At 35.1% G+C, this 15,875-nt stretch overlaps 1 protein-coding gene across 2 annotated transcripts in view; it reads left to right on the top strand.

The window, feature by feature from the left end:
- Window positions 1-15,875, top strand: part of LOC145243920 (uncharacterized) — a 322,843-nt gene that overhangs the window by 214,872 nt on the left and 92,096 nt on the right. The window lies entirely within an intron of this gene.

The raw sequence follows: 15,875 nt of genomic DNA, 5'->3' as shown, positions 1-15,875 counted from the left end.
TCCAAAACGTGATGAAACAACAATTATGAAGATGTGAATAACAGTCTGCAAAAAAAAAAAAAAAAAAAAAAAATGAATACATTTCTAGTTGAGCAGTTCGTTGCTTTTCACACTCTAGCTTTCCTCTTTTTCCTCTATCAATGCATACTTTTCCATTTTTCCGAATGAATTGTTTGAATGTCTCATCTGAATGTTCTGATCACATTTATCAGATTTTCCAATTCGATTGTGCTTTTTTGAAAATAGTTTCAGTTTGTCCATATACAAGAGGTGGGTTATTCATTGGACTGTGTCCATAAGCTTGTATCCTATATCACATGTCCAGAGTATAAAGTTGACTATCATCATGTAAATAAAACAATCTTTTTTTTTTTTTCTAGTGTTTTCAATTCATTTTTACAATAAAACATCAAAATGTTTACATTCAAGAGATTTGGTTAATTTTGTTTTATTTTCAATCTAATTCTACATAGGAAATCATTGTGTTTGCTATACTGTAAAACCTTGATTAAAAGTATTCTTTGTTTTTCATCCCATCTTTAAAAAAAAATAATAAAAAGGTTTGTAAACTAGATATCTTGTTCAAGTCTCTAGCTATAGAAAGGTTGTCCACAAGGACTAAGTAGCCCCATCCCCAGTGATTTTAATACCAAGATTATGAAAATAGTTATCACATTTAATGCCGAGTTTTCTTTTTACTTGATAATCTGACATGTAGGGGAAAGGAAGAATTCTTTGCAAAGACTATTCATCTCAGAAACAACTCTAGTCTTTCTTTTTACTTTCGGAAAAAACGACTACCTATTCATGACTTTCAGGCATGTAGCAACCAATTCTAACTGCAATGGAAGTTGATGAATATCCTATTCATCAACTTTTGTTGCAGTAAGAGTTGGTCAGTGCAGTTAGAGGATTATTTTTTCTCTTGGGCCTCAAAGCGAACAGACTAGGTCATTTTTGAAGTGTCCTTTTTTCTCCTATCTAATCCTGTATAGTTCTAGGAGATCCACTTTCCTAGGCTCTGTCTTTTCATTGAGGAGGGGTTAGTTTACTGCTAATTGCCCAAGATGCCTCTACCAGGAATGCCCAGGCATTTTTTTTTTTTTTTTTTTTTTTTTTTGTTGCAAGCCAGAGCGCTTTTCGTCTCTGGTGCTGGCTCTTCAATCCCACTTTCCAACTCTTGTCACATCTTGCTGCTTTGAGGAGATAGATAACTGCCTGTTATCTAAACCAGAGTACCAATAACCGTTGCAACAAACTTTAATTTAAATTTTTTTATATAAGTTTAGCAATGCATGCTAGTACTTTTTACTTTTCCAAGATTAAGTTTTCTGTTATGGCCAAGCTTAATGTGTCTTTTGGCTTTATAGGATATTATTAGATAGGAGTCAGTTTGGTTAAGTAAATCTTAAGAAGTTAGAAAAAATGGATAAGCTTGGAAATAGATGGATCTTTGGTACACCAGGTACTAAACAAATGTCAACTTTGAATTTTATCCTTTTTTTTTTGTTTTTTTTCGGTTCATTCGTAAACGATCCAACTGGTTCATTTGAAAATGAATAACGTTTTATGTAGACTTTGAAGGTCACCTATAGTATTTATTTTAACTAAAAAAATTTTTTTTTTTTTAAATTGAAAATGTATAGTTTTTATTTACAAAACTTTTTATAATTAATTTCTTTTTTTAATTTTAATTTTGGAGTTGTAAGCTATTTTAGTTCTGGAAGCAAAGGAGAGAATAGCTTGTTAACGAATAGTTTCCTGTTGATAGCCAATCCATAGAAGTCTTGAAGACAAAGTTCCTTGTATGAAGAATGAAAAGTAGGTGTAGAATTCTAAAATATCCAGTATGTTTTATGGGGTGATTTCAGGTTCTGATTAGTGGGTAGCAGAATGTTTTCCCATTTGATTGGCAGGTTCTATTTATAGTCCAAGGTAATAGGAACTGACCGTTCTGTAATCATACTCTATTTTATTATACCAAAATATTGCAACATTAATTTTCCAAAGTTAAGATTACTTTTAAAGTTTAAAGTTTTAATTTTACCCTGGGTATCATAATTTAAAAAAAAAAAAATGCGAAATCTCCATAAAGTTCTGATTAAAAGCAATTTTGTATTTTTAATTGTATCACAAAATGAAATCAATATTTAATCTTTAAAAAATTAAAATTCGAATTTTAAAGTTGATTATATTTTTTCTAGGAAAATTTCTAAAAATTTAACAAAGAAAAAGTCCTAAAAGCAATTTCTAAATACATTGAAATACTATTCTCGTTAGTCTTTGAAATAACACAATAGAAAGGAGTTATAAAATGCTGCTTTGCATTATTTTTGTTTTTTAAGGTTCTCTTAAGCTAAGCTCTTTATGTCCAATAATTGTATAAATATATTCATTTGTGTGTAATATATATATATATATACTAGCAGGCCGCCTGGCATTGCCCAGCTGTAAAATACACTGAAATGATATTTTGATTAATGCAGATTCTGTATGTATTATATTGAACCAAATATATAACAATGATTTAAAGTTCTTTCCATGTTGTACGAATATCTCCAGAGAAGATCCTAAATTGCCCTATATGTGCATATCTGAGAAAATTGACCACATCCTGTCTGCTAATCCTTCGGCTAACATTCATGTCTGGAGACTTCAGTGTTCACAATATGGAATGGTTAGCCCACTCAAACAAGACAGATGATGAGGGGAGGTTCTGTCACGATTTCTCCATTGCTTATGATCTAACTCAGATTGCTCATGAACTCGCCCTTGTGCCTGGCACTTAGGGTCTTTATGCAAGTCACCGAGACCTTTTTCCCACAACTTTCCCTGAGCTATGTTTGTCTTCCGTTCACTCCCCACCGGGATCTTCTGACCACTCGGTTGTTTCTGTTAAGATAAGAACAAAATGGAATAAGCCCTCTGACATTCCTCTCCATCGTACAATATATCGATACTCTATGGCTGACTGGGATAGCTTTCGTACATTTCTATCAGCTCTACCTCTTCGTTCCATGTTTAAAAAAAATGTGTCCCGCCATAGTATCAGACCTGATGGAATGGTTAATTGTAAGTATAGATTGCTTCATACCCTCCAAAAAATTCCAACAAAAACCTAAGTCAGCCGTGGTTCTCTCTAGAATGTGCTGCTGTCATTCCGCACAAATCATTTCTATTGCTTCCAACATAACTGCCTGTTCTACAAATACTTTAATGGTGAATGCTCTGACGAACTGCAAACACCTGTACCTCCTCGATGTAACTACCCCCAACAAGCTACTAAGTCTCATCCTTTTACAGTAGAGATCCCTAGGTGCAAGAAAGCCTTTTACTCCAATAGTTTCTTCCCCAGAACTGCAGGTCTTTGAAACTCCCTTCCGGGATTCTGCTTTCCCAACTGTACTGATATGCAGAAGTTCAAGTGTAATGTGAAAAAACATCTTTCTACTCATCTCCCTTCATAATGCCCCTGCAAATTAAGTCCCTGATAGTAGCCCCTTGCTTCAAAGTGGCACTGTGCCTTGTTTGGGGTGAAAATTGAATAAAAAAGAATAAATAAATAAATTAAAAAAAAAAAAAAAAATAATAGATGTACTGAGACTAAAACCGCCTTCAGGACTACCATTATAAAAAAAGTGATAAAGAATGCGAGAGAGTTGTATGTTCAGTCTGTCAAGTCTAAAGTAGTTGAGCAGTGGTTTGGTTCCCACCAATTTTAGCAAATACCAAACATGAATAAAAGTGTGTGCTCTCTCAACCATCATCAATGGACCTGATGTAATCTTGTCAGAATCGGACAAAGCCAAACTCTTTGCCAAAAACTTTGCAGCTAATTCTACTCTATGCAATCAGGACCGCCAACCCCTCATATTTCCTATGCCTGAAACCTAGCTATGCGACTTACAAATATGTGTTGCCACCAAACTGATAAAAAAACAAACCTTGATTACAGTAAAGCAATTGGTCCTAACAGCATTCTTATGGTAGTGCTTAAGACTTCAACCAGAACTAGCTCCCATAATTGCAAAGCTGTTTCAGCATTGTCTTAAGAATTGCTTACCAACACCCTGGAAAACCTCATCAGTATGTCCCATATTTAAAAATTCAGGTGATTGTTCTTCTTCCTCTCATTACAGACCAATCAGTCTCCTGCATTATGAGTAAGTTGCTAAAATTTGTTAAATAGTCAACCACTTCAGCAAAAATAAGCTCACTGACATGCAATATGGCTTCCATTTTGCTAGATCTACAGCAGATGTGCTAACAGTTATATCTCATAGGATTAGCAAATCTCGATGAAGGCTTCTTTTCTAGGGGAATTGCCCTTGACATATTAAAGACCTTTAATAGGGTATGGCATGAAGGTCTTCCTCACAGAATCTCCAGCTACGGTATAGCTGGACACTTCTACTCGATTATTAAATCATTTCTCTCTGATAGGTTCATAAGAGTAGTGGCTGATGGGCAGAAATCAGAAGTTCACAGTAATGCTGAAGTCCCTCTCTACCTGATCTACATAAATGATCTCACAAATCACATCCTAACATCGTTTGTAAACATTTATGCTGACGACACTATCATCTATGGTAACACATCAAACGCCGTAAATGACCAAGTTCTCTGATTCTCTTATTTTGATTACGTGGTGCAATGAGGGAAAGAAGTAGCTGGTTACTTTTAATGCATCTAAGACTAAGCTTCTATCTTTTCATCATCTATGCTCTGATTCCCGTCTGGCATCAATCGAAATGAATGACTCTAGTCTTGAGGAGGCTCCATGTTTTGACATACTTCTAGGTCTGACCTTTACTCCTGAACTGAAATGGAACATGTATATCAAATACGGCTGCTGGGAAAATGGTGGGATCGTTCTACAGCTCCAGTAGATATCTCACAGATGCAATTTTCTACCTGTATAAGAGCCAAGTACATCCAAGGATGGAGTACTGTTGCCATATTTGGGCAGGAGCTGCTAGAAGCAGCTTATCCTGCCTTGACAGTTCGAAATAGATTTCGTAGCCTAGTGGAGGATGCCCTTTTCTCTTCCCTGCAATATTTTTCGCACAGAAGAAACATTGCGAGCTTGTCTCTGCTTTATTTTCATGGCAAGTGCTTGTCTGAGCTCCAATCTATGGTCAACCATGGCCTGACTTTCACGAAAAACTCTTCTAGCTGAAACCACCACCAATTTTCCCCACTCTTTATCTGTGCCTAAACCTAAACGTATATTCCATGAACAATGCTTCTTTCTTAGAACTGCATGCCTGTGTAACTCTGTTCCGTTTGCCTGCTTTCCAACTGACTACAATATGGTTGTCTTCAAGTCCAACATGAACAAATTCTTTGAGCCATCCCCATGAGTAATCCAATTTACCAAATTTCTACTAATGACATGTTCCTCTTGACTACTGTACACTCATGAACCTTTTTATGTAAATATTACGGAAGTATAAATCATGTAGAATATCCGCGTGAATATAATTACACATAATAGTTAACTTAAGATGATTATCCGTTAAGAAAACTGAAAAAAACTAATAGGGAATTATGTTTAACAGAATATGCGAAAGTATTTGGTACATTAGTTTTTTTCGTACTAAGAAATATCAAGTGCGTTTGAATTAAATTTCCACTCCATCTTTGAACGGATATTATCTCTAAAAATAAAACGGAAATAAAGACATACTGAGTTGACAAATAAATATTTGTCAACTCAGTATGTCTTTATTTCTATTAACAAAAAATCAAATTACCCTCATGCAAAAGTATTTAACACACTGTCAAATTTAATTCTTAACCAGTCATTTTACGTTGCTACAATATTTCAACCAATCAGAAATTTAATTCTTAAGCAGTCATTTAATCTTGCTACAATGTTTTAATCAATCAGAAGGCACCCCAGGGTGCTGGCTCCTTACAGGCCAGTCGATAAAAGCTCTGACACTGCACAGGTTGCCTCTTTCATTACTGTTTTAAAAATAGTAAAAACAAAGGAATTGACTAGTATGTGCCAGGAAATCATAGCAAGGCATAAAAGGGGTACAGGAAAATAGCTTCAGAACTAAATTTGGTGATGAGTATAGTTGGGGCTGTCATAGAATATTTTTACTATTATCACATGTTTTCCACTTTCCTAAGTGGTTGGCCATGTAAATTAAATATTACTGCTAGTTAAATTGCTCATAACGTGAAGAAAGAACCATTTCTGACTTGTTCAAAAATTCAGAAGGATTTGCAGGAAACAGGTATTGAAGTAAGCAAGGACGCAATCAAAAGATCATTGAATCGTACAGGTCTGTATTCTACATCACCGAGAAAGTACTCTATAGTTGACATGTGAAAGATCGTTGAAATTGAGCTTTTCGGAGGAAACATGCACACCCATGTATGAAGGAAAAAGGGGTGCAGAATTTAAACCATCTAAAACCATTCCTACTGTAAAATTAGGAGGTGAAAGTGTGATTTGGGGCCGCTTTTCTGCAAATGGAGTTGAAGGGATGGAAACCATAGAAGGGAAAATGAATGAAGCAAAATACAAAAATTTTGTCAACAAATCTGTTCAAGAGTACCAATGATTTAGGATTGAGGCGAGAGTTCATCTTCCAAGACGATGCGGCCCTGTCGGTGGGGTATTAGAATACGCCGACTGTCCCCCCTGCAGAGGGTAAAAGTCCCTCACCTGGATATGACCTTAAACTATATCCAGTGGTAAGGCTCCAGCTTGTGGGCTTTGGGGAGTGTGGAGCCACCCTTTAATTACCATTGCTCCCAGGTCCACTCTGACCCGGAGTGGTAGTACCTGTTAGGGTCCCAACTATGGGTTAAATAGAAACCGACGTGAAAACAACAAATATACTCTATTAAAAAAAATTTTCTTCAAAATCTTTGGATTCGGCATTAAATAACCCAAAAAGGTTGATATGCCGTAAAACAACCAACCAACCAATCCAAGACGATGATCCCAAGCACAAGGCGAAAATAACTATGAAATGGTTTAAGGATAATGGGATTAGTGTTCTACAGTGGCCTGGCCAGTAACCTGACCTAAATCCCATAGAAAGTCTGTGGAAAACTTTAATATTAAGGGTGCATGCAAGAAATTGAAAGTTTGTAAATAAGAATTGCTGAAATAACCAGCAAGTGCTTGTAAGAAACTAGTAGGCAGTTATGGAAAGCGTTTGGCGCCTGTAAGGCAAGACAGGATATACAACTAAATATTAATGTTTTAAATACATTTGCATATGGGTAATTTGATTTTTCGTTAATAAATATTTGTCAACTAAGTATGGTTTTATTTCCCTTTTGTTTTTAGATAGGAAAAAAAAAACTATTTTAAAAGTTCAACATGCCATGAATAGGATCTTTTAATACAGAAGGTACTTTTTTTTTTTTTTTTTGTAAGAAAAATATTTATAGCTCTAGAATCACACTATTGAGCTATCTAAAGGAGAACTTTGTTATTCATACATAAGTACTATTCCAAATATATGTGTGTGTGTGTGTGTACATACATTTGAACAGATATTTCTGTTCAAATGTATGTACATATATATATAACTAGCCTGGGTGCCCGCCATTGCCCTGGTGTTTGGAGGTGTGTGTTGAGCCAAAGAAAAACGTGGTAGTAGGTAAGCTCGAACCCTATCACAAAGGAGGAAAACAATGTGAAAAAAAGTGTCAATCGAAAAGAGGGATGACTTTCAAAAATATCGGCAAAAAAAAGCGACCCTTCCTGTAGAAAAGTGCGCAGTTGAGGGTGAAGGAATTAATGTTTTTAGCCAATTTTTCGATATTTATCGTCCGAAGGGTCGAGCTTCAAAACGATACCAATCTTGGGAAAATCCGTCAACTCTGTCGAAAGTTTTAGGCATACATACATACATGCATTTAAACAGCCAGGTGAGATTTACATTATAGATTTCTGGGAGTATTTATCCTTTAATGAAAGAAGGTTCATGCTCAACACTGCTATTTTTCCATGGACAGCCGTTTTTCTTTATTAGCCAATCACATTGCTCTGTTTCTCCCTCCCTACCCACCTCGTAAGAAAGAGGAAACAAAACCTACCCTGATATTTTTTTTTTCTGCTTGTTATAGTTTTTTCAAAGAGTAAAGTAAACATACAAGATGACATAAGCTTAATGTAGGCTCCCTGCCAAATGATTACATTTGTTTAAAACCTCACCTATTTACTGTTGAGTTTTTGCTGTAACTTTATTAGCCCTTAGATAATACAAACACATTGGAAGGAATAGAGGGCAGTTATCTTGAAAAATGAAGGCATTTAATTGCTAGTTATACAGTGGCTTTTTTTTTATATTTAATATTTATTTCCTTTTTGTTGTATTCGTTTCACTTGAATTAGTCCTTTTTTTTCTTTTCTTCAAATGATTATTAATTAACAATTTATTTTTCCAAACTATAAACACCATGTACGTCATTGTGTTCATGTATGTGTTATTTGACGTAAGCTTCAGGTAACCCTACCAAATACACTACTTTAATGGTTTTCGTGATTAATCAAAAATAAACAACGCCAAAGACTTCCGGACAAGACCGGATAGAGTCAACTTGTATACACAAGCTATATCTACCCGGAGTTGCTCGGGATTCTTTTTACTTTTATTTTGGTTTCGCGTTTCGTTAAATTACACAAGTTTTTTTTTTTTTGTTTTTTTTTTTAACTTGAATTTACAAATAATTAGAGGAATACCTTTTATAGGACGAGTGAAATTAAATCTACAAAAATTTTTGCATCATTTTATGTTCTCTTACAAAAATTAGTCCAGAGATAATAATACTACAATCTTTATTCTAAGTTTGATTCAGATTTCTTACATGATTTTGATTCAAGAGCATATCTAAAATTTTAGGATTAAGCTTAAGAGGTCTTAGAAAAAAATAGAAATTCAGAGAATCTTGTTTAATTTGTGTCTTAATGACTGGACGAAATTTAATGTAAATCTGAAATATTTTAATTTTTAAATCGGAAGTGCCCTATGTCTCCTAAAAATGTGTTGAATACTTCAAAGAAATGGACATGAATATTAATGTGCAACACCAATTGTTAAAATTAAACTAAACATTGCCGACATTATCCACCCTCAGGCTTAGATGTGTTCAAAATTCCTATTGGTCAGTGTAGTAATATCATGATGATGATGATAATGGAGCTATTATCATACGTGCAATAACTGTAACCCCTTGGCGTAGAAAAAAAAAAAATCGGTCTTGGATGTTTGTACAGGTCTCCTCTGATATAACGATGCCGCAGTTCAGTCTCAAAAAACGAAGGATACCCCCTTTAGGTGCAGCTGCATGTGTAATTGTGTGGCAAGAGTTGTGCAATCGACAACCACATCTCTCCTGAATCCACACAGAAGAGAAGTTGCGAGCCTATCCTTGTTTTATCGTTATTTCCATGGCAGGTGCTCGTCTGAACTCCAATCTCTGGTCCCCCCTCGCCAATCTTTCACGAAAAACACCCGTCTAGCTGAATCCACTGCCAAAAATTTCCCCCACTCTTTATCTGTGCCTAAATCAAAACGTAGATTCCATGAACAAAGCTTCTTTCTTAGAACTGCACGCCTGTGGAACTCTGTTCCGTCTGCCTGCTTCCCACCTGACTACAACCTGGATGTCTTCAAGTCCAACGTAAACAAATTCCTAATGAACCGCTCCCTTAAGTAAACACTTCAATAAATCTCCACACTAACGTACTGTACTTGCAATAACCCTTATCCCGGAGTGGCTTCCGGGCCTTGATAAGTGGTGACCACCGTGTATAAAAAAAGAAAAAAAATCGGCACTGCTTGAGTTCAGTGGCAAGTTCAGAATGACTGGAAACAATGTCGAGATAAGCGGAGAGCACATACAACACCTGGAAGTCCTAAATGGTCACCCATCTGGTACTAAACAGACTCATCGTTGCTTACCTTTGGTGATCTGACAAGAATCAGTGTGTCAAACATTAAGTGTATATATGTTAAATCTTTACTCGTATAACAATGTCTCCGTTACAATTTACTATGCCTCAATCGAACATTATCATTCAATAATGGCAATTCAATCGCATGACATCATTTCCAAAGTTATCCACATCAAATTGTTTTATTGAACGAACAATTCAAACGGTCAAAAGAAGGCAAAGCAAGCAGAAAGAGATCCTAACTTACCAATGCTATGCTTACGAACAAAACTAATCAAACTTCCAAGCTATGCTTAACATTTAAACAATTGCATTATGGGATTGAACATAATTGCGAAAATTCCAAACCCAAGATTTCTCAACCTTGACTATATCCATGAACACTTTAATAAATCTTTAATCATAACAATGTCTCCGTTACAATTTTCTGTGATGTGGGTATCAAAAACGGCTCCCTATTATCAGGTTTGAAACTGACGGCATCAATGACTTATCTCGTTTAAACTTTCTGAAAATAAAAATAATACGTTCTTATTTTTGGATTTTTTTCCTTATAATGGAGCACTCTGCTGGAATGCTTTTTTCCAAAAATATAACTGTGTGTGTGTGTAATATATATATATATATATATATATATATATATATATATATATATCTATAAAGTGAGAATGTGTGCGTACGCGAGGATACTTCTCAGCCTATATATACTCAACGAATTTGTGAATTAGACTTGAAATTTAGTACATAGGGTATTCAAACATGTGAAAAATTTTAATCTGTTTATCTGGGAGGAAAAGAGGCTGCAAAGGGGTAAAAATTGAAAAATTGGTACGTGGGAGTCATCATAGTTAAATATTTGCTAACTTTCATGAATGCGCATGCATGAATCGTTCTCATCACAGATTACGTTATGTTAATAAGTAGGTTTGAAAACACTTAAAGATAGTGTCAAACTGGCCTAATGGTTATCAGACTTGACTCACTGTCTTTAGATTTGCTTTGATCTCAGCTAGCTTGAGTATTTTTTTTTTAATATTTTTTTTTTTTACCTACAAGACGTGAATTGTTTAAAAAAACAAAAACAAAAAAATACTCACTCGCACGTCTTGGTTTCTGTATGAATTAAAATATAATATTTACACATTTTATGGCTAGATATTTGTCCTTTCAATGAGGAAACATCAAGGAGAGGTGTTATAAATGCTGTTTATGCCTAGGTATTTCGAAGTCTAATGCTTGTCATCATAAGAGGGGAGATGGCACGAGGTTAAATACAGTGCAACGCAATATCTAGCTAAGAGTACAATTCGGAAGGGGATATTAAAATATCTGGCCTATAAGGGAAATGATGGAAGTGGGGGATCTGGGGGGGGGGGGAAGTCACAAGATGCATGTGTAGGTGAGTTTAAACTATAGTGCGGATTTTGCACAGTTGGAATTGGAAAAATTAAATGCAAGGTAAATATCTTGAGGTTTTCAGATGAACTGTGAGGTGAGGATTTAGGCCAGTGTGAGGCTGGATATTGGTACAATATTGTACTAATATCCCCCTTTTGCTCTCTGAAAATCAACTTCCTACTTTCAAACCATCTTTTCATTTAAAGTCACTTGGTCCACACAGATGCAAATTAGTTGTTCACATATACAAGTCAGTTCCAACTATAAACGTCGACAATCATGAAAAGAGGCACCTTATTTTCCTCTGGCAGATGAATATGCAGGATATGCAAAACCAAGCTTAAGCAATTCAATTTTCATTAACTATTCCTATGATATTGTCCTATTGACTACTGTACCTTCTTGAACCCTTATCCTCGAGTGGGCTCTGGGACTTGATAAGTGGTAACTGTTTTATTGTAACAAGTTTGAGTTAATTTTTTTTTTTTTTTTTTTTTTTTATAAATATTTGTTAAATAATAATCTACAGGGTGCATAAATTATCTGAGAACACCCTTAAACACTTTTAGAAAAACAGAAAATGAAACTGTTAAATCGTGGAAAGTTACAAATATAATATTAATCTGTTTTATTGGTCCCCTCACAAAAGGAGGGTGGACCTGTAAATTCACCCTTGTCTGTTCGTCTCTCCGCACTTTTCTCAATAACTATGCCTTGGAATTTTATGAAATTTTGCACAAACATTAAATATGATATGAGTAAAAAAAAGTAACAGAACGGATTTTCCAGGAAAACTTTGGTTGCTCGGGTTAAAATGACTAAAATTGACACTTTTGTGCTTTTAAAAAAAAAAATTGATGCCTTGGATTTTTATAAAACTTTCTGATTTCTATATAATTTTGTTTATCTATACTTCGTGATAACTCTTGGGTGTGCCCCAGGAACACTTTTAGGGCTAATAAAAACACTCCATTTTTGGGACTATTTTACCATATTCGTACAAAACTTTCTATGTCTATTTAGCAGTTTTGCATGGGGCTGAACTTCACTTGTTTTGTATATATCTTCCTTCATTCGGCTTCTATCACAGATTCCAGTTCAAAAGTGCCTGCAAGCTTTGATCAGGTGGTCTTGCTATTGCTTCGATTAGAGAGAATTTGGTGTTATGAGCTTATTAACTTCCTTTCCAACAACACCTGACATGTAATAATCCAAAAGACTTAGTCTAGTGAGTTAGGAGGCCATAAGTTTTGTGACCTGATCATGAACATTTTGGGCCATCTACTCCTGGGTTTTGAGAGCTTTATGGGATAGTACCGAATCTTGTTGGAAGACATAGACCCTTTTGTTAGCTACATTGTCTATTCAAGACTTAACAATGGTTTGAACATTCTTAACATAGGCATCTGCATTGATTCTAAAGGAAACAAAACCCTTCATTGCTAATAACACTGAAAACCATTACTTTTGCTGGAAACTTTGTGTGCATAACAGTTGGGTCCGCACATAGCCACCTATCATTTCTTCGACTTTTTTTTTTTTATCCTGGTTGAAATATTTTTCATCTGATAAAAACCAAGGTCACTCCTGTTCTTTTGGAAGCTTCAATTTGCTTGAATCATTTTGCACACTTTTCACATTTTGCATGATTCTCTTGAGTTTTATTAGCATGCACTGACCTCGCCTAAGAACATATGCTTTGTATCTTACATCTTGATGAACAACATTCCTTATTGTTTCTTCAGACACTTAAAGATCTTTGGCAAGATGTCCGAGGATTTTCATCAATCATGCCATGCACCCTTTTGACAAACTCATATGTTCTGGCAATACTGTTTTCTCTTGCTCCTGGCCAATTCATCATGATTGTTTTTATTTAGCTCCTTTCTAACTTTGCAACCAAAACGTTTGGTGATTTTTAAAAATCTTGTCATTTCTGAGTTGCTGTTTCACTTTTATAGAAACTATTACAGCGTGACTTTCCATTTCATTTGCTATTGTAGTATTTGCCATGGCATCTTCTGAAAGCAAAAAAAAATAATCATTAATTAGCATATATTTGACTTAAATTACAAAAATGTCTCTTCAAATTCCTTATACCCCCTGTATATAAATAGAACAGCCGTATGAAAATATTTAACTGATAAACTCTAACTATTGGTAACATAACACTGAAATGATAATCATACACCAAGAATTTAATGAGTAAAATCTTTGTTTGGATGAATGAATAACGTGTACAGAAGTATGTCAGCAAGTTGAAATGCAAAATGTTCATTTCAACTTGCCGAACTATTTCTATTCGTTCATTTGCAACTTAATTTTACATCTTCTGCCGATCAAACGGTAAAGAATGCAGCTGGAGAACTAAATGTTTTTGTTTTGATTTTAGCTAATGGCACTAAAGTTTATTTTTTTAAACTTTTGAAATTAGTATTTATATATATATATATATATATATATATAACTCAAATGACCTTGTAATGGGTGTTGTAACTCAACATACGGTTTACAACTTCCGGTTGTGCATGCATACATAAACCCATAATAGCATAAGCAAATAAACACAAATCGCTACTTTTGTAGAATTTGACCTAAATTATTATTTAACATGGGAAGGGTGGGAATGTTTTGCAACTATTCTGTATTACGACTATACTGTCACAATTTTCTTCCAAATAAATCAACTTTGACCCATTGACAACCATAAAAACAATTTACAACGGCGATTTTCCCACCGCCTTTTTTTTTTTTTAAAATTTATTTTCCATTTTTAATACACTTTCTTAAAAAGACATTCATACATTTTCTTCTACACTACCAACATAAATAACCCCGAAAATGTTTTTAATTTGCTTTACAAATAAATAATTAGCACAACAATAAAATGTATTGTTTTACTGTGTACGTTTTCAGCGTCCCAATTTTTTTTTTTCGCATTTAAATCATCCAAATAAACAATTAATATTTTCTGCTATTTTTTTATTTTTTTATTTTTTTTTTGCATTGTTAATTCCCGCATTGTCTTAATTAGCTTTATTGACCTTATTATTAACATATAAATTAAATATTTGACCCAATGGGTCATGAATGTTCAAAATAAATGAAAAAAGTTACATTTTATTTTCATTTTCTATTTGAAAAGCCATTCTTAACATGGGGAGTGTTAACTATTCTGTACTTTCAACTAACAATTTCATTTAAAAAAATATATCAAAATTTGAACTTTAAGTATTATGGTATCTGTTCAGTGCACATTTACCTATAAGTATGGCAAACCACTTATAATTCAATGGCTGTAAGTTTTTTTTTTTTTTTTTCAAAACTAAACAATTATAAACAGAACGACCCATAGAAATCTATATTCTTTTTTTCACTTTAATATACTTAGAAATATTTCTGTTATGTCACAAAAAAACTATTTTCTTTACATCACAAGTGTCACACTTATACATTAATTCCATCGCTAATATAACATACTGACCCAATGGGTCACGGGTAGTCTAATATATATACTAGGGGCGTGCAATAAGTAATGCCCCTGACCCATTCCCATTGTCTGATCTAGCTGAAATTTTGCATGTGCAATGATTTATATCTCTACAGGCTATCTGGCAAATTACAGCTCTGAACTAATTGTGGTTTCTGTTTTATAGGTGTTTGAACTGAGTCGGGTGTGAAATGGAGCCTGTTGAATGTCGAGCAGTGATCCAGTTTTTGTATTTGAAAGGATGCACACCATAGGAGACTTTTGATGAAATGAAAGAAACTTATGGTGATAATGCCCCATCATATGACCTTGTAAAACGCTGGCATCGTTAATTCAAACGTGGCCGGAAGTCTGTGGAAACAGCTCCCAGACTTGGTCGCCCTCCCCCCTTCTGCCATTGATGAGGCATCTGTCCGTCAAGTTGAGGCTGCCATTTTCGAAGATCGGTGCATTACTATTTGCCAAATAGCTCAAGATGTCAAGATTAGTACAGGGTCTGTGGAAACTATCATTCATGACCATATGCATAAGGTGTCTGCCAGATGGATTCCCAGGTTAATCGCACCATTCCAGAAGTGAGAACATGTCGAGTGCTCGAGGATGAATTTGGACATGTGCCAAGAAGATGAGTCAGTTTTTCAAGACTGATTACACAGGATGAAACCTGGGTCCATCACTATGATCCAGAGATCAAATCCCAGTCGATGCAGTGGAAGCAGTTGAACTCACCACCTCCAAAGAAGGCAAGGGTGCCGCCCTCTGTTGGCAAGGTCATGCTCACAGTCTTCTGGGACCAGGATGGAGTAGTGATGACAGATTTCTTGGCAAAGGGTACTACAATTACAGGAGCCTATTATGCTTCACTTTTGAGGAAATTAAGGGAACTATCAAAATCAAGAGGCGGAGCAAGATCAGCAAAGGTACTCTCCTCCTGCAAGACAACGCTCCGGTCCATAACTTGCATGTCGCCAGATCAGAAGCACGGGCGTGTGGATATGAAATCCTTCCCCATCCTCCCTACTCTCCTGACCTTGCACCCTCTGACTTTCAGCTCTT

The sequence above is a fragment of the Euprymna scolopes genome, chromosome 22 (assembly GCF_053919585.1).
Source record: "Euprymna scolopes isolate OS-2025 chromosome 22, ASM5391958v1, whole genome shotgun sequence".
NCBI lineage: Eukaryota > Metazoa > Mollusca > Cephalopoda > Sepiida > Sepiolidae > Euprymna > Euprymna scolopes.
The sequence above is the reverse complement of the archived record's forward strand: the minus strand, read 5'-3'. Positions and strand labels throughout refer to the sequence as shown.